Source organism: Caretta caretta, chromosome 11 (genome assembly GCF_965140235.1).
Source record: "Caretta caretta isolate rCarCar2 chromosome 11, rCarCar1.hap1, whole genome shotgun sequence".
NCBI lineage: Eukaryota > Metazoa > Chordata > Testudines > Cheloniidae > Caretta > Caretta caretta.
In genome coordinates, this window is record NC_134216.1 from 49,123,889 (window position 1) to 49,143,814 (window position 19,926).

The following is a 19,926-nucleotide window of genomic DNA, read 5'->3' on the forward strand; positions in this document are numbered from 1 at the left end:
ACTAAGAACCTCCAGATATAAATGTGGATGGTGGCAGGATATTTTTGGTGAGAGCCCCTCAACTCCGGAGTATCATCCCTTAGCTCAGCATATCCCAAAGTGTAGGGTGGCACAGAAGGACTAGATGGGGAAAGGTTTCAGAGGAACAGCCGTGTTAGTCTGTATTCGCAAAAAGAAAAGGAGTGCTTGTGGCACCTTAGAGACTAACCAATTTATTTGAGCATGAGCTTTCGTGAGCTACAGCTCACTTCATCAGATGCATACCGTGGAAACTGCAGCAGACTTTATATATACACAGAGAATATGAAACAATACCTCCTCCCACCCCACTGTCCTGCTGGTAATAGCTTATCTAAAGTGATCAACAGGTGGGCCATTTCCAGCACAAATCCAGGTTTTCTCACCCTCCACCCCCCCACACAAATTCACTCTCCTGCTGGTGCTAGCCCATCCAAAGTGACAACTCTTTACATAATCAAGTCGGGCTATTTCCTGCATAAATCCAGGTTCTCTCACATCCCCCCTACCCCCATACACACACGAACTCACTCTCCTGCTGGTAATAGCTCATCTAAACTGACCACTCTCCAAGTTTAAATCCAAGTTAAACCAGAACATCTGGGGGGGGGGTAGGAAAAAACAAGAGGAAACAGGCTACCTTGCATAATGACTTAGCCACTCCCAGTCTCTATTTAAGCCTAAATTAATAGTATCCAATTTGCAAATGAATTCCAATTCAGCAGTTTCTCGCTGGAGTCTGGATTTGAAGTTTTTTTGTTTTAAGATAGCGACCTTCATGTCTGTGATTGTGTGACCAGAGAGATTGAAGTGTTCTCCGACTGGTTTATGAATGTTATAATTCTTGACATCTGATTTGTGTCCATTTATTCTTTTACGTAGAGACTGTCCAGTTTGACCAACGTACATGGCAGAGGGGCATTGCTGGCACATGATGGCATATATCACATTGGTGGATGTGCAGGTGAACGAGCCTCTGATAGTGTGGCTGATGTTATTAGGCCCTGTGATGGTGTCCCCTGAATAGATATGTGGGCACAATTGGCAACGGGCTTTGTTGCAAGGATAAGTTCCTGGGTTAGTGGTTGCCCGTTGCCAATTGTGCCCACATATCTATTCAGGGGACACCATCACAGGGCCTAATAACATCAGCCACACTATCAGAGGCTCGTTCACCTGCACATCCACCAATGTGATATATGCCATCATGTGCCAGCAATGCCCCTCTGCCATGTACATTGGTCAAACTGGACAGTCTCTACGTAAAAGAATAAATGGACACAAATCAGATGTCAAGAATTATAACATTCATAAACCAGTCGGAGAACACTTCAATCTCTCTGGTCACGCAATCACAGACATGAAGGTCGCTATCTTAAAACAAAAAAACTTCAAATCCAGACTCCAGCGAGAAACTGCTGAATTGGAATTCATTTGCAAATTGGATACTATTAACTTAGGCTTAAATAGAGACTGGGAGTGGCTAAGTCATTATGCAAGGTAGCCTGTTTCCTCTTGTTTTTTCCTACCCCCCCCCCCAGATGTTCTGGTTTAACTTGGATTTAAACTTGGAGAGTGGTCAGTTTAGATGAGCTATTAGCAGCAGGAGAGTGAGTTTGTGTGTGTATGGGGGTAGGGGGGATGTGAGAGAACCTGGATTTATGCAGGAAATAGCCTGACTTGATTATGTAAAGAGTTGTCACTTTGGATGGGCTAGCACCAGCAGGAGAGTGAATTTGTGTGGGGGGGTGGAGGGTGAGAAAACCTGGATTTGTGCTGGAAATGGCCCACCTGTTGATCACTTTAGATAAGCTATTACCAGCAGGACAGTGGGGTGGGAGGAGGTATTGTTTCATATTCTCTGTGTATATATAAAGTCTGCTGCAGTTTCCACGGTATGCATCTGATGAAGTGAGCTGTAGCTCACGAAAGCTCATGCTCAAATAAATTGGTTAGTCTCTAAGGTGCCACAAGTACTCCTTTTCTAGATGGGGAAAGGATCACAAAGGATATCTAAATAGCTGTATCAATCTTTAACATCATGTAGCTTAAGGGAGTGGAGTTTATTTCATTTTTGTGGAGGCATGTGCCAGGTTGGGGAGGGCAGGGAGAAGAGCACACCTGTTTTTTAAAAGGTTTGGTGAATGCAGCCATAGCTGGTCCTACAGAGCCAAGACATTTTAATCTTTATTGCACTTTCCAAACCTTAAGTGACTATATAGGTTTTTGCTTTATGGGTTGGTTGGGAGGGGCTCCAGGTTCTGTTCCAGAGGTAGCGTTTGGGTCACTGTGTGAGTGTGTTAATCAATAATATTGTGATTTAATTAATTCATATTTGCCTAGAGCTTTTGATTGGTGTTTATAAATCCACATGACTATCAATGCACATCTCTACAAATGTGGTAAGATTTTGCAGTGGGAAACTTTCCTTAATAAATGTCCTCCAGGAATTACTATACTGTATGCTCCCAGAACTCTCAGTGGGGCATAATTCAGCTAGGCTAACCCTTCTCTGAAGGGTCAGTGGTCTTTTGAGATTTATCATGGACTTCAATGGCAGGTGGATTGGACCCTTAGGTGCAGATTTGTAAAAGTACTTAGGTGTGGCTGCACTCAGTACTGCAATGCCTAACTGAATAAGGCTCCTCAATCTCATTTTCAAAAGGTATTTTGAGATTTAGTCTCCTCAATCAGGTAGGCATTGCAACACTCAGGACAGTAATACCTAAATCACTTTAAAAATCTGGACCTAAGTGATTTAAACATCCGAGTCCCCTTTCAAAGGGGACTTAAAAGCCCAAGTCCTATGGACTTTCAATAGGACTTAGGCTTGCAAGGGTTAGATTCACAAGGAGGTCGTGGGTGGTGCAATGCTGAGCAGTGCCCTCCTGCCTAGAAGAATTCACAACCCCAACTTAGATGCCCAGACTCCCTGTACAATTCACGGGGAGAGGTAGATGCCTAAAAAGTGACTCTGAGAAGCCAGTACACTGAGTGGGCAGCCTAAGCTACCCAATAGAAACGTCAAGCCCTACCCCTCAGAGGAAGTTAGGCACCTGACTCTGGGCTGGAGGGAGGCACCTGTCTCCACCTGTGATTCACAGCTGTGAACTGTCTGCTGGAGTAAGATGCCTACAGGAGGTTAGCCCTTTCTTAAGAAAAATTAAACAGGAGATGGTGGTGGTAGGCCCAATAGCTTCAACAGGAGAGACAGAATACCCTGTAGCCCAGTGGTTAAGGCACACTCTTGACATGTGGGAGACATTGTATAACCTGCTCCAAAATAGGTAGAGTGGGAATTTGAATCTTTCTCTTCCACAGCCCAGGTGAGGGCAGCCTCACCATCTTTTGTGAAGGCTAAATGGGCTTAGAATGTGCCTAAGGGGAATGCTAATAGAGTAAGATTGGCACGGGAACACTTTGTTTGTGAATTCCACTGGGGTTTAGGCATGAACTAGACAACCAAGTAGATTGTCAGTCTCAAGGATTAGGCAGTTTTGCATGTGCCCACCAGCAAAAATTTAGGTATCTAGGGGACTTTACTATTGGAAACATAGGTGTCTATGGATTAGGTGACAGCTGACTAGTGGTTTTGTGAATGCCAATGATCACCTTTGTGAATCTAGCCCTAAGTACCTAACTCAGTTTTTAAAGTTGTACTTGGTCCTTGCAACACTGAGCAAAGCAGCATCTGAATACCTTTAAAAACCTGGGCCTTAGTGTCTGATGGAGTGATCAACGGATTATTCCATACAGGCCATATCACATTTGGCAGAGCTTTTATACTGTGATCTCACGCATGCACCAAGCCATGTCAATGGGAACAGGAATGGACCCGATAGCTCATGTTTCAGGCTGGGCTTTTCAAAGGGAACTAGGCTGTGAGCTCCCATTATCTTTCAATGTTAGGGCCTCTTTTAAAATACCAGCCTTCTGCCATCTTAAGGAGCATAATTTCCTTAAGGGATGGGCGGTTTGTACTAACAGTGGCCCAGTATTTTAAGAAGGAACTATATCATGAGCTCTTCAGAACTCTTTGTATCTGTTTTTTTTTTTTTTTGGGGGGGGGGACCATTCATAATTCATACTTTTTACATAGTTTAGAATATTTATACAATATTTTCCAATAGCTAGTTCCATTATCCAAGAATATGATCCAGAACTAATAGCTTCCTGCTACCAGTTTTGTTAAAGATGCAATATGTCCTTAAAATAGTTTGAGGCAAAATTTTCTCCCCTACATTTTTATATAAATTTACATCAACATATGCCCGCATTAAGCCATTTACAAAGCTACAATGAAGCTGTTCATATGAATAATATAGGTAATGCCACATGGTTATGCAGTGGTTGGTTAACACCGATAGACTCACTTGACTACACCTCTGCAGCTATTTAACAAGTGAAAGGATACTCTTATTAAATCATGTTCCAAGCTAGAGGAACTGCTATCCTTATTAGAAACCATCCCGCTTCTTACTGCCTGATTGCTGAGGCTTGTTCTGAACAGGAGAGTGTCTTTGATGCTGCTGGTTCAAACTCTGAATTGAACTCTTTTCAGATGAGCAATGCTGAAACACCCCAGCTCCTGGTCAAAACTGGGTAATTCCTCCCACCTTACTCAACTATTCTTTTTGTTGTTATACTTCCCATGGAGCAGTACTTGTAGTTTTATAGTCTACAATAGAATGTTAACATGAGCATAGGTATCCCAGAGAGGATGGATACTCCAACAATTAGGGGAATAGCCTAGGACTTAGGAGACCAAGGTTCAATTCCCTGCTCCACCACAGACTTCCTGTGGGCAACTTGGTTAGCAGATGAACCAAAGTCCCATAATGATCTGTATCTATAATCCTTTGTTATCAGGCTAAATCTTAATGTGGTGTTGATTAATAGATTGTGACCACTTTCTCTGACCCATAGACCCTTAGAAAATGGGTCTAAATGTCCAGGAAACCAAGAAAGAGAATACTTGTTACAGGTATCTTTGTGATTGATGAGATAATGACTTTTTGACAGCTGTGTTTAGCTTATCAGTTATATAAATTGAGATGCAGCACTTAGAGGAGAGGAAAGTGATCAGGAACAGTCAGCATGGATTCACCAAGGGCAAGTCATGCCTGACTAATCTAATTGCCTTCTATGACGAAATAACTGGCTCTGTGGATGAGGGGAAAGCAATGGACGTGTTGTTCCTTGACTTTAGCAAAGCTTTTGACACGGTCTCCCACAGTATTCTTGCCAGCAATTTAAAGAAGTATGCTGGATGAATGCACTATAAGGTGGATAGAAAGTTGGCTAGATTATCGGGCTCAATGGGTAGTGATCAATGGCTCCATGTCTAGTTGGCAGCTGGTATCAAGTGGAGTGCCCCAAAGGTTGGTCCTCGGGCCGGTTTTGTTCAATATCTTCATAAATGATCTGGAGGATGGTGTGGATTGCACCCTCAGCAAGTTTGCAGATGATACTAAACTGGGAGGAGAGGTAGATACGCTGGAGGGTAGGAATAGGATACAGATGGCCCTAGACAAATTAGAGGATTGGGCCAAAAGAAATCTGATGAGGTTCAACAAGGATAAGTGCAGAGTCCTGCACTTAGGACGGAAGAATCCCATGCACCGCTACAGACTAGGGACCGAATGGCTAGGCAGCAGTTCTGCAGAAAAGGACCTAGGGGTTACAGTGGACGAGAAGTTGGATATGAGTCAACAGTGTTCCCTTGTTTCCAAGAAGGCCAATGGCATTTTGGGATGTATATGTAGGGGCATTGCCAGCAGATCGAGGGACGTGATCGTTCCCCTCTATTCGACATTGTTGAGGCCTCATCTGGAGTATTGTGTCCAGTTTTGGGCCCCACACTACAAGAAGGATGTGGAAAAATTGGAAAGAGTCCAGCAGAGGGCAACAAAAATGATTAGGGGACTGGAACACATGACTTATGAGGAGAGGCTGAGGGAACTGGGATTGTTTAGTCTGCGGAAGAGAAGAATGAGGGGGGATTTGATAGCTGCTTTCAACTACCTGAAAGGGGGTTCCAAAGAGGATGGATCTAGACTGTTCTCAGTGGTAGCTGATGACAGAACGAGGAGTAATGGTCTCAAGTTGCAGTGGGGGAGGTTTAGGTTGGATATTAGGAAAAACTTTTTCACTACGAGGGTGGTGAAACACTGGAATGCGTTACCTAGGGAGGTGGTTGAATCTCTTTCCTTTGAGGTTTTTAAGGTCAGGCTTGACAAAGCCCTGGCTGGGATGATTTAGTTGGGGATTGGTCCTGCTTTGAGCAGGGGGTTGGACTAGATGACCTCCTGAGGTCCCTTCCAACCCTGATATTCTATGATTCTATAATTCTATGCTGCGAAAGGAACTCCATGGATCAATAGGTCACGAGAAAATAATTTAATTTGTCTCTTTTTCATAAACAAGTATGGTATATAAAGGGATGAGTTTCTGAAGGATAGTTGGAATGGATTGGACTGTCGGACTGCTTTCCTGCATTGCTAATGTATTTCCCTTTCTCTAGCATTCTCCCTAATCTCTGACTAATAATATTTGATTAATAACCTGACTGAGTCTGGGTTATCTGTAGTTTTACCAGTAATCTAAATTTAATCTGAACAGGCTAGATTCACAAAGGGACATAGGAACCAAACTGCCACTTTAGGCACCTAAATCCCAGAATAAGGCCAACTGCTATTCACAAAACCCCCTCCTCAGTTACCACCAAACCCTGTAAGGCAGTTGAACTCATTTGGCACCTATGTTTTTGGAGTGAATGTTCCCTATCACTCTAGGGGTCCAGATACCTAAACCCCAGAGCAATGCACAAACCAGGGGAAAATAAGTGTTCTTTCACCCAACAAAATTTGCAGGATCTGATCAGAATCAGAGCTCAGCTAGTGGATTGGGTCCCTGTTGGTGAGCTCACACAAAACAGCCAGCAGGGGAGGGGAGGGAGGAGGAACTCCCTCATAACCTTTAGTTCAGTGGTTGGGGCACTCACATCAGATGTGGGAACTCCCTCCCTCCCCCTGTTCAAGTCCCCCCTCTGCCTAAGGGTGCCCTAACCACTGGGCTATGCTGGGATATTCTTTGGAAAACTAATGAAAGTCACTGGAGCTGGGGGACTGGATGCTGCTTGTGGCTCTCCTTGCCCCGATGACACATTATTTATCCACAGTGCAACATATTCAATAGGAGAGACTGAGGGAGCCCCATATCAGAATATCCCATAGCCCTGGGCTTAGGGCACTCACCTGAGAGATATAAGATCCCTGTTCAAATCCCTTTTCTCCCTGAGGAGGGTGAGGGACTTCAACCACAGGTCTCCCACATCCCACTGGGCTAAAAGTTATGAGGGAATTCCCCCTCCCCCTCTCCCAGCTTCTTAAAAAACAGCATTGGCATCTAACTCCAGAAGAGGGTTTGCAGCTGGGAATCCCAAGGAAAAGGTGCTACTTCCCTCCAGCCTGGATTCAGGTGCTGGACTTCCTGAGATGGGTGGGGCTTCACACGTTCCTTTCCTCAACATCTCCCATTGGCTAGCTTAGGCAGGGAGCTTTTGTGAATCCAATTCTCAGGCACCTATCTCCCTCCATTCATTGTGCAGAAAGCCTGTGGTGAGTCCCTAATTCAGGCTTTGTGAATCCCAGCCATTTTCTAGGCCGCTAAGTTCCTTTGTGACTGTAGCCCTTAGTCTTCCTGGGTATGTATATACTGCAATTAAATGCCCACCTCTGGCCTGTGGCAGTTGACTCAAGCTCATGAGGCTCAGCCTATGGGACTGTTTTATTGGGGTATAGACATTTGGGCTTGGTCTGGTGCTTGGGCTCTGGGACCTGTGAACCTGAATGTCTACATCCCAGTGAGCCCAAGTCAGCTGACAACAGCCAGCAATGAGTGTTTTATTGCAGTGTAGACACACCCTCTGTGTCTCAGTTCCCCATCTGTAAAATGAGAATAATAGGACTTCCCTACCTGACAGGAATGTTCTGAGGAAAAATACATTAACGATTGTGACGTGCTCAGATACTATGGAGATGGGTGCCATATAAGTACCTACAGCACAGCATGATTTATAAATCTCATGATAAAAGGTTTATTGCATATTTATAAGAATAATGAGAACACGCATAGACACCATACATAGGATTAAAATAAACAAAGTTTGTAAGGGCTATACGTTTGCATGTTTCAAGACATAAGCTAATCACTGAGAGCTTAGGAAGATACTTCCCTTATGCTAAACTTGCCTATTTCAGTTCTCTTGCGCCACTCTCTGTAGTATCTGTTGCAAACTCCTCTCCTAGACAGAATATTGAACTCGATGAGCCACTGATCTGGTGCAGTGTGGCAATCCTTGTGTTCCTGTTCCTCATGCATAGATACCATTACCCCCAGACAACATGCATGATAGTAACTGTTTGTTCTGTAAGCGGCTTCAATGGGGCAGATTTGAACTAAACCAACAAAATGTGGGTGAAATACTTCAATACCATGTACATCTCTCACTAAATTGAGTGAGATATTTTTGGGTTAAGGGATGGACTTGAGCATTAAGTACCAAACATCAGACTTGCACTTCTTGGAGTGCCATGCGGGATAAATTGCTTGCCAAAAGATGTGGTAACTGGAGTGATTGTGCAGACATATCTGTGCTAAGACAAATTGCTGGTATGCTGGTATTAATTTGCCATCACATTCTGATGGAAAAACACCCATTGTAAAAAAATAGAGTTATAATGGTGTTTAGATTTCTGGCACTAGAAGATCCTGATGATATGGGAGTATGAACCAAACCCAGACTGCCGAGGAGAAGCAGACAAAGAAAAGAAATTAAGGAAGATTAGTTACTGGAATTCTTATTTTGCAGAAAACTCAGAAAGGCATTAAAACAGACAAGTACATTAACAAATTTAAAATAAGCTTTTTATTACTTAATATTTTCTCACTGAAATTCAAAGCTTGGCAGTCTAAGTTCCATTGAAAGTGGAAATCTCAGCAGCACTGCATTAATTTTTCAAGCTTTAATGTGCCAGTCAGGGAATAAGTTATTACATCTGTTGCCCTCTGGGAGGAAGAATGAAAAGAACAAAAATGATTCTCCACCGTTAAGACGGAATAACTGAATAATAGCTGATTTAAGCAGCGGAATCGCAAAAGAAAAGCTTACAGCAGCTTTTGTGTCATCATTAGGAGTGAACGTTGCTCTGTACAACTAGTGTAGTGAGATTAGGAAACATGGCAGGTCTTATTTGTTCTTCTCAAGGGGCCCTTTACAATTATGGGAGAATTTCAAATGAGTCTCTTATGTGCTGCTGATGATAATCTATGTGAGAGATACTCTTTCTTCATGTTGAAATTACAGCCTGTATGCATTTCTTGTAAGATTCACAAGAGAAAAACAAGAGCTTCCCTGCAAGCTCCTGAGAACAATATGGTAGTTCAAATTGCAGGGCTTCAGGGCAGGTTAGCACATTGTGCCTGTCACTGTGTAGGGAAAGTCTGGCTCTTGGATAGCTTCCTGGGGCAAAGGAAATCAGCCCATGAAATTCTTGTCATTCTGAAAGGCAGAACATCTGCTGAATTCTTGAGTGACTAGTTAGCTGAAACCAGAGCCAGGGGTGCCTTTTGTTAATGATCATCTTCTCCAGCAGATGAAGTTATTGCTATATGAAGCTTCTCAACATGACAAGTGAAGAGAAACCAATCCTCAATGGAATACACAAAGGTGGGGGAACCATATGTGTAATCACATATTCACATGGAAGGGGAAGAACATACACATTCACTTCACTCAGGAGCTACCATAAGTTCCCTTATTGCCACTTATGCAGCACAGCCACCATATAACACAAAAAGGTGTGTACGGCCTTGCTGCTGTGGAGAGGAGTTGGAAAATATCCATATGATATTCCCTTCTCCAGACAGTAGTAACTCTCCCTCTGCCGGTTCCACAGACAGAGTGGGGAGGAGTGGTGGAAAGGGAGAAAGACATGACAGTACAGCAAGGATAACTACGCTGACTCTAGAAGGAGGGAAAGGAGTGCAAATGTCCAAAGAACCATGAGAAATGGCACTACTCTGTTACACAGGGTTTTCAGAACCCAAAGTAGTGGTAACTTAACTGTTTCAGTCCAGGCAGCATCAAGAATAAATCAGTGAAAACCCAGCACTTCCAGGTGATGATAGATTGATGCAAGTAAGTGTGCTCTTATCGAAAACTTAAATTTATTAGATTTAAGCACACACAGGCAGAAGCAATAGGTTTAGAAATCCAAAATAATTACCTATAATCTGAGATGGTATTGAGTAGTTAGCAGCAGGTCAGCGATGGCTAGTTGCTCCCCTGCTGGGGAGTATGGTGTCAGGAAAGTCTCTCAGGATAGTTTCAGAGAACTGCTTCAAAGTAGACTCTATTACCTAGTCTTTTAATAATTAATGTTTACAAAACACACAGCTCATAGTGACCCCTACTTGGTCATCACCTTCCTAATTTCAGTAAACTACTTATCATCAAAGCACTCCTAACAACCTTAATCATAATAAGGTTCTATGTCACAGGCACCCAAATTCAAGGTCTTCATCCATGTATTTTCTTTCAGTCTCAATTTATTTACTCTTTTCTCCTGTCTTCCCACTGTGATTAGCAAAAACTGCAAGCCTGTAGCTTGTATTTTACCTTGCCCCCAGAAATCCTGCTTTTTTAAATTAACCCTTAACTAGGTGGTGTTCTAGTTTATTAATTCATGATGGTTGAATGCACACAATATGGTTGCAGTTAGCTTAATCACATTCTGAGGTAACACACCCCTCCATTCCAGGGCAACAGCTACTCCTGCAGATCCCTGGACTCAGTGTTTTCAGGAGGCTCTGTCCCCTGCCATGTGCAACATAAGCACCAAGTACTATTATTGTCAGGTGAGTGAAGGGAGACATCATGGCTTCAGTAAAACTCATGTTTGGGACTCTTCAAATTCGTGTTTCACTTTTGTTTAAAAGAAAAATGGGAGAAGGCCTTCCATAGATCATTTTCATCTGTATATTTTTTTCCAGTCAGTCTTAGTTCAGAGGTTATGTCTATAGCATATCTGAATTTTTTATGGGTTGTCAAAAGAAACTAATTTTATCTTAATGGGATGGTTGGATGACATCAGATTTTTCACATACACCAATGTTATCTCATTGGAATGACCATGCCATGTCAGGCATTCCATTCAGATTCACTCTTGGTGAAGCACTAATAACATAAGTTCAACAGTGCACAGATTTAAAAAACAAACAAACAAGGAAGTGTTAAAGCCAACATTTATTTTAGAGTAATGTTATGGGGCTAATGTGCTCCAATAAAAGTATGCAAATTAAAATTAAAGCTAATATAACAATTTGATAAATGATTCCTTACAAACACCCTAATCTAAGTGTAGCACTCTACCAAGGCTCAGAAGGGCCCATTAAAGATGGGATTTTAGCTTTTAATATCGCTGTTGTTTTAAAATGTACAGTTCTTGGTAGCTTTCTGAGACTCATATTAATAATTTTCATACCAGCCCATCTGAGACAACAGGGGATGAAGACTTCATTAGATTCCTTTTTTCACTCTACACCACTCCACCTAATTCAAATGGATTAGAAAGAGACTGTTTCATATTTCAGGTTTCAGAATAGCAGCCGTGTTAGTCTGTATCCACAAAAGGAACAGGAGTACTTGTGGCACTTTAGAGACTAACAAATTTATTTGAGCATAAGCTTTCGTGGGCTACAGCCCACTTCATTGGATGCATAGACTGGAACATATAGTAAGAAGATATATTTATACATATATACAGAGAACATGAAAAGGTGGAGTAAGAGGCTAATTGAATCATAGAAGATTAGAGTTAGAAGAGACCTCAGGAGGTCATCTAGTCCAACTTCCTGCTCAAAGCAGTACCAACCCCAACTAAATCTATATAATATATGCAACCCAGTGCATGTTTTAATACTTAGCTAACTAATTTAACAGTTCAGCACTAAGTCCCCATAGGTCAGATGCTCAGTTGGTGTAAATCAACATAGCTATTTCTAATGTCAATGGAGCTATGTTGATATAAACCATCCCCATTATCTATTTCTGTATAAAAATTCTACACCAACTATTTATGGACCTATCAGTGTATAACAATAATACATCAAGTGCATTTGTATTTGTACATAAGCATGGCAAATTGAATATCTGCCTATAGTCTTATGTATAACACTACACCAAGTACCTATATTCTTAAGTATAACCATACCACACCCAAACACTAAATATCTCTTCTTAATTGTCTGTATACTCACCTGTAAAAACCCCTATAAATTGAAACCATTGAAGAATCTCTGAAATATTGATATGTGAATTAATCTCCCACTGCGGACATACAGAGACCTCTGGGGTGACCTATGGCTGCTTCTTAACAATGTCCAGAAACACAACACAATAGTTCAGGAAAGCAAAATCTTTAAGTAGTGCTCATAGTAAACCAATTTATGAAGAAGCAGAAGATCTTCTGTACTGAAAGTTTAATCTCTCTCAGAGGTGGATTAAGAGTGACATATCCCCTTAAGAAGATAAGCTCAGGACAGAGCCATTTGGATTTTATGTCTGGAAATCCGGTCAGCACCCACACTTCATGAACAAACATGGTCTCTTGGCTCCCTATGGCTCCCATCTGTTTGGATGGCAGTATTCCTGCTCATAAATTTGACTGGAGTATTTCGCCTGGGCTTAAAGGTGCCAAATAGCAAGAGCTTTAAAAGAGCAGATTGTATAACTTGACAAGTACTATATCTTCTATAGGAACCAGCTTGCATTGTGTCTGACAGCATTTGTACCATAAACATCCTTGCATTTGATGACATCTGTTGATACTAAAGTGTTAGAATAAAGGAGTAAAGACGAGTAAAACAGACATGTGGAGCACTCATAGCTGCCAAGTTATGTTGTAATGGACACATTAAAATATCAGTAGAGTCCAAATATCTGTAAAATAAGTCCAAATTCCATAAGCATTCTGAATGGAGAAAATCCCATGATAGAACCAGGTTCTATACTGGTGGTGGGCAACCTGCGGCCCGTCAGGGTTATCCGCTGGAGGGCCACTTGACAGTTTGTTCATATTGATCATCCGCAGGCACGGCTCCCCACAGCTCCCATTGGCTGCTTCCTGCAGCCGCTTCCCACAGCTCCCATTGGCCAGGAATGGCGAACCTGGGAGCTGTGGGGGGCCATGCCTGTGAATGGTCAATGTAAACAAAATGTCTCGCGGCCCGCCAGTGGATTACCCTGATGGGCCGCGTGCCAAAGATTGCTGAACCCTGACCTACGCCAAAAGGAGAAGCTTTCCCGTCAGTGCAGGAGCATCTTCCTAAGTGCCATAGCAGCGGAACTGCACTGGTGCAGCTGTGCTGATGCAGCACTGTAAGTGTAGACAAGCCCTCTGAGGGTTTTAGCTAGCACAAGGTGGAACAGATTGTTTCGCATAAGTCGTTACATATTTCAAGGGACCATTCAAGGTGAAGCAGCCCATTAACACCTCTCTAGTCACAGGGAGGAAAGCAGGGGGGGGTAAGAGATAGATTGTTGTAATAAACTTTAAATCCGGTGTCTCTATTCAGTTCGTGATTTTTAGTGTCTAGAAAAATTGTGAATCCTGTAGACTATCCTGTCAGATGTATCCTGAAGACTACTGGTTGATCCTCAGTTTTGGCTTTTCAAGCTATTGTAAACTTGTCTTCCAAAACAGCCACTCCCATTTGCATCCTGTACCATAGATTATTGTATACTAAGTGTACTAATGAGTGTCATTAAATTAGACGACAACTAGGCAGTGTGGTAGATTAAAAACAAATCCCCAAACTGCTTTTACAAGTGTAGATCTCTAAAGCACAATACATTGCAAATCTAACAAACGCTAATGGGATGTTCCATATGGTGAATTAGAAGGTTCAGCTATGCTTTATTGGATCTCATGGCAGTAAGCCACAATGAAAGTGCTCAACTATCAGTGTCCCTTTCAACATCAGTCCAATGCAGTATACTACACATTTCTCATGAAACAGCAATTTATGGGGATTCTTAATATGCAGAGGGATAAGGTGCATCCCCTTACTGGAGTAAGCAGAATAATGAGTGGCAGCGTCTTTTAAAAGTGAAATCAAGATTGCGCCTTGAACAGCCCTGGAGGTCCCCATTTAATAAAATAGTTACCACTCAAGCTGATACTATGAAGGACAATTTTATTTCATTTTTCATACTCATTTTTCTACTAGTGCACAACATTTGGAGTAAATGAAAATATGAAAGCATTTGATACCTACAGGTCTTTAAAGATTAGGGACTGACGGCATGGATTGCTGAAGACACATACTTAGTGCCTTAGTAGAGCAGACACATGCTCTTAATAGGCAATGAGTTTGGTACACTGTAGCTCAAACAGACAAAAAAATGTCCAGTGTCACATACCAGTGTTTGACTTTTAAAAAATAACCTGTTTTTTAACAAAAGACAAAAGAACTGTTCTATATTTTATACAATGTTCCTGTCACACAGAGGCTAAAATCAGATCTCTACCCTCATTTAAAAAGGAATTTCGTTAATTGGCCTTTTCTCTGGCAAATCCAGTTATTTTTCACTCCTACATAACAAAGCTCACTTGAATATCCCTTTCTGACATTCCTAATGAAAATGCTTTAATGATAGAGTGGTCTATTGTCATTTTATTAAACGTTGTAAAGGGCAGAATAAAAGCTATATGACATTAATTTGTAAGCACCTAGAGGATAATAGTGTTGTAAGTAATAGCCAACATGAATTGGTCAAGAACAAATCATGCCAGACCAAACTAATTTCCCTCTTCAACAGGATTACTGGCCTAGGGAATGGGGGCAAGCAGTAGATGTGATATATCTTGATTGTAGTAAGGCTTTTGACACAGGCTCACATGACATTCATAGAATCATAGAATATTAGGGTTGAAAGGGACCTCAGGAGGTCATCTAGTCCAATCCCCTGCTCAAAGCAGGACCAATCCCCAATTTTTGCCCCAGATCCCTAAATGGCCCCCTCAAGGATTGAACTCACAACTCTGGGTTTAGCAGGCCAACGTTCAAACCACTGAGCTATCCCTCCCCCCTTAGAACAGTCTCATAAGCAAACTTGGGAAATAGAGTCAATAAAATTACTACAAGGTGGGTGTAAAATTGGTTGAAAGACTTTACTCAAAGTGTAGTTATCAATGGTTTACACAAACTAGGAGGACCTACCTAGAGGGGCTACCATAGGAGTCTATCCAGGATCCAGTACTATTCACCATTTTCATTAAAGACTTGGATAATGGAGTGGAAAGTACAGTTATAAAATCTGCAGATGACACCAAGAAGGCTTGCAATTGAAATGACTTTTGACAAATAGGAAAATTAGTCTGAAATCAGCAGGATGAAATTCAATAGTGAAAACTACTGCACTTAGGAAGGAAAAAAACAAATGCACAACTACAGAATGGGTAATAAATGGTTAGGCAGTAGTACTGCTGAAAACCATTTGGGGGTTAGAGTGGATGACAAATTGAATATGACCAGGAATGTAATGCAGCTGGAAAAAAGGCTAATAGCCTAGCATGTATTAATAGGAATGTTGCGTGTGTGACATGGAAGGCAACTGCCCTTCTCTACTCAGCACTAGTGATCCCTCAGGTGGAGTACTGTGTCCAATTCTGGGCATCACACTTTAAGAAATATGTGGACAAAATGGAGAGTCCAGAGGAGAGCAACAAAAATTAAAAAAAAGTTTTAGAAACCCTGACCTCTGAAGAAAGGTTAAAAAACCTGGGCATGTTCAGTCTTGAGAAGAGAAGACTGGTAGGGAGGGAACTAATAACAGTCTTCAACAGTTAAGGGTTGTTATAACGAAGACTGTGATCAATTGTTCTCCATGTCCTTCCTTCAGTGGACAAGAAATAATTGGCTTAATCTGCAACAAGAAAGATTTAGATTAGATATTAAGAAAACCTTTTAAGTATAAGGTTAGTTAAGAATTTAAATGGGATTCCAAGAGAGGTTGTGGAAAGCCATAGGAAGTTTTTAAGAACAGGTTAGACAAACACCTGTCAGGGTTGATCTAGGTTTACTAGGTCCTGCCTCAATGCAGGGGTTTGCACTACTTGAACTTTTGAGTAGAACTTTTGAGTAGGGAACTTTTGAGGTCCCTTTCAGTCCTACATTTCTCTGATTCTGTGATTAATACTTTTTCTCTATTTGTTTACATTTATTTGGAGAAAAAATCCTCCAGCAGGGGGATATCCTTCCCTGCTGTGCCACAGATTTCCTGTAATGTTGGGCAAGTCACTTAGCCTATCTATGCCTAAATTCCCCATCTGTAAAATAAGGATAATAGTACTTAATCCTGCCTCAGCATTAGGAATGGACAAGATGACCTTCCAGCCCTACATTTCTATGATACTTCCCTACCACACAAAGGTAGGAGGATGATTACATTAAAGATTGTGAGGTGCTCTAGAGTACAGGAGTATAATGGGAGTCTTATGAGTACCTAAAACAGACAGAAAAATTCTAATTTTTGACTAAATTACAATATATAGTAATAGTCTGCAGCATTATAGAGCTTTTTGAAGCCAAAGTCACAAGGTGCTTTGCAATCCATATACCGACTGCAACAGTGAAATGCATCTTCATCTGGTGTGGAGAGCAGCTACCTGTACATAGCACACTGTGCAATATTAAGATAATAGACATTTTGACAAAGACCCAATTTTGAAAAAAAGGGACACTGTGTATTTCATGTCTGTGCACAAACAGTACCATGGTACTGTATTAAGATCTCATCCAAAAGACTCACGTATACTGAACTCAATGTGTGTGTCTCAGCCAATGACCTGATCTCACAAGAGTTTGAGGCTTTGGTTCTTAGGATTCTAGCTCTAATGCTTAAACTACGAAGCTCAGCCATTGCCTCCATTTCACAGAGAAAATAACTGAGGAGACATGTATTGTACATGTGTATATTCAGCATAAGTAAGGTGAAACTACAGGGTGATGTATTGAGTATCCACAATTCCCATTGCGTCCATTCAGCATCTTGCCTTTGTGAAGGAGTAAAAATTATGCATATATGTAAGTGTTTTCAGAATGGGAGTCCACCTCTGTGGCTTTCTTTTCCAGCACATTTCAAACTTTTCTGAGATTATTAATTGAAGAGAATCTTCTCTGTTATACAGTTTCCAAGAACCTTTTGCCCTTGACCAGACAAAAGTGTTGTTGCTAATCTCGCAGATTTTCACAATGTTTGATAAATGCTTTGGAGCAGATTTCATCACATTCAGGTTTACTCTTTCTTCAACTAAGGCAACATCTCTCTAAGTGTAACATTTTTCTGAGTCAATTCCACTAAAACTAAAAACTGTAACATTTTCTGTCTGCATATTGTGTGTGATTATAGGATTAAACCTGAAGCAAAAACTTGGTTTTGCAAATTGCTAAAATCTCTTGCAAAAGCTTCTTTTTGTCTCCTTTAGTGAAAAAGATGTCCACACTCCACCAACTTGATTTCAGTTAAGATAATCTACTGTAACCAATTAGTTCTTTATTAAAGGTCACCATCAATTTGAAATTTAATTAGTTTTGATTAAAAAGTTAAATATGCTTTCAGATACTATACTTGCTCCTGAGTCTTCTTGCAAGTTCCTGTGGCTTTATGTCCACACTTTCCTATTTATTTTTTCTCTCTCTTCTGTTTTGGGGAAATCTCTCTCTCTCTCTCTCTCTCTCACACACACACACACACACACAAGGTAAAACTGATCACACACAAATTTATGCCAAATGCACTAAGTAAATGATCCTGAAAACAATGATTCCCCTGCCCCTTTTAATCTCTTTCAATGGTATTTCTAGTTAACTTAGGTGTTATCTGTAACTTTTCAAACAGAAGTATGATTTTTAAGTTAGCAATCCTTTAAGTAGAAGTTGCGTCTTTGTGCATATCTATGGATGTGTCTACACTGCATGCTTCTTTTGGAGATGAGAGCATGCATACACACGTAGCCCCCCTAAGTGCAGTTATGTGACAGGGTGTGCATATCCTGCACTAGCCAAGACCGGGTTAAACCCACATTATAGACAGCAGACTGCTCCATATGCTACAGCAGTATAAAGGGAGGAAGCCCAGATCATTTGGGGCTGGATACTGGAGGGAAAGAACTTGTACTGGGAGCTCCCCCTGAGGATTGGCTACGGGCCCCAAGAGCAGACTTGGACCCCTGCAACCAACCGAGCCACAGGAAGTGACCTGTGCGGCAGAGCCTGGAGACCCTGAAACCTCATGGACTGCCACACCTGAGACAACAGTAGGAAGTGACCCCGGCAGGGTGGGGGTGCCGGAGTGGTATCTCCCACCTGGGTAAGCTCAGCGTGTTTCAGTGGGATTCCCCACTGAGCCGGTGGTGGACTGCTCTGCCACCGCTAGGGCCCTGGCCTGGAGGAGTTGGGTGGGCCTGTGTCCCCCGTCCCCCCCCCCGCATGGGCTGCCTGCTCCCCCCTTTGCTGGCGGCCCCTTAGGTACCAGCTATTAGGCCACAGTGCCCTGGGCCAAAGACACTAAAAAAGCAATTTTCCCTCTCTTGGTATTGACACCTCCTCATCAATTATTGGGAGTGGACCACATCCAGCCTGACTGTATTGGCCTTAAAATTGGTTCTCCATCTGTAAGGTAACTCCCTTCTCTTCATGTGCCAGTATATTTATGCCTGTATCTGTAATTTTCACTCAATGCATCTGAAGGAGTGGATTTTTTACCCCCGAAAGCTTTATGCCCAAATAAATCTGTTAGTGTTTAAGGTGCCACCAGATTCCTTGTTGTTTCTGCACCAAAGGGCCACGCTACTGGCTCTGGCCACTAGGCCATGCTATCCTGGGCACCAGGGCTATTACCTTTGCTCTGGTCCTTGGATCCTGGGGTGGTGAGATTGGAGACGGACAAGCAGACTTAACGGCACTGTCCACCTGTTCTCGGGGTGGGGTGTACACACACCGCCACAAAGGTATGAATAGCAGAGTGGAACATGAGGCATGGCTTACATGAACAGAGTAAAGACATGCCTTAAGTACCAGAGTACATATCATATATGCACTGCTTGCCCAAGGTGTGCTCTCCGTCTGCGCCACATTTTGTTAGCAGCGTAGCATCCCACTGCTGGAGACTTTCCTGCTGCATCCCCTCTGCTAGAGACTTTCACCGACGTGAAAAGATCCCACTTGCTTTTCACTGGAGCATGTAGCCATCAGTGGTGTGCAGTGTAGTCATAGCCTATTAGTAACTGCTGACTATGATCAAATGATGAAAAAATGGCTACCGTGGTGCGACTACAAAAATCTCTAAGACTATCAGAACAAACAGTGAGAAGATATGCTAGATTCCTCTGGGAATATCAAGACCTCATCCTGGGAGTTGAGTATTCTCAACATCTGTTATTTACTCAGCAATTTACAAGATGGGACCCTGTCATGGGGTACACCCACTGCTAGGGGGCCTCCTCCTGGGAATTAGCTCTTTCCAGGCCCATAGGCCCCTTCTTCTGCTAGTTCACATGCCCTGCTTCTTTCCTCTCTCTCTCTGAAACTCATGGTGCTCTCTTTTTGTGGCTTGGCCCTCTGGACAGATCACTATAACTCTCCCATTCCAGGGTACCAAAGTCCCACTAGACGACTTTCCTATGCAGTATTCTTCTCCACTGCCTCGTCTGTGCCACTTCCCTGGTGGATGGCAGGAGAACCCATGCCCAGCCTGTGCTCCAGATTCCAGCTCAGAGACCCTCTAACAGAAGCCAAGATCTGTACTATCTTAAACCTTGTCGCCATTTCCCCGAGCCTTTC

General features: G+C 42.3%; 1 long non-coding RNA gene across 1 annotated transcript in view; it reads right to left on the reverse strand.

Moving 5' to 3' along the window:
- LOC142068560 (uncharacterized) overlaps window positions 1–19,926 on the reverse strand; it is a 469,584-nt gene that overhangs the window by 77,936 nt on the left and 371,722 nt on the right. The gene's annotated exons all lie outside the window — the stretch shown is intronic.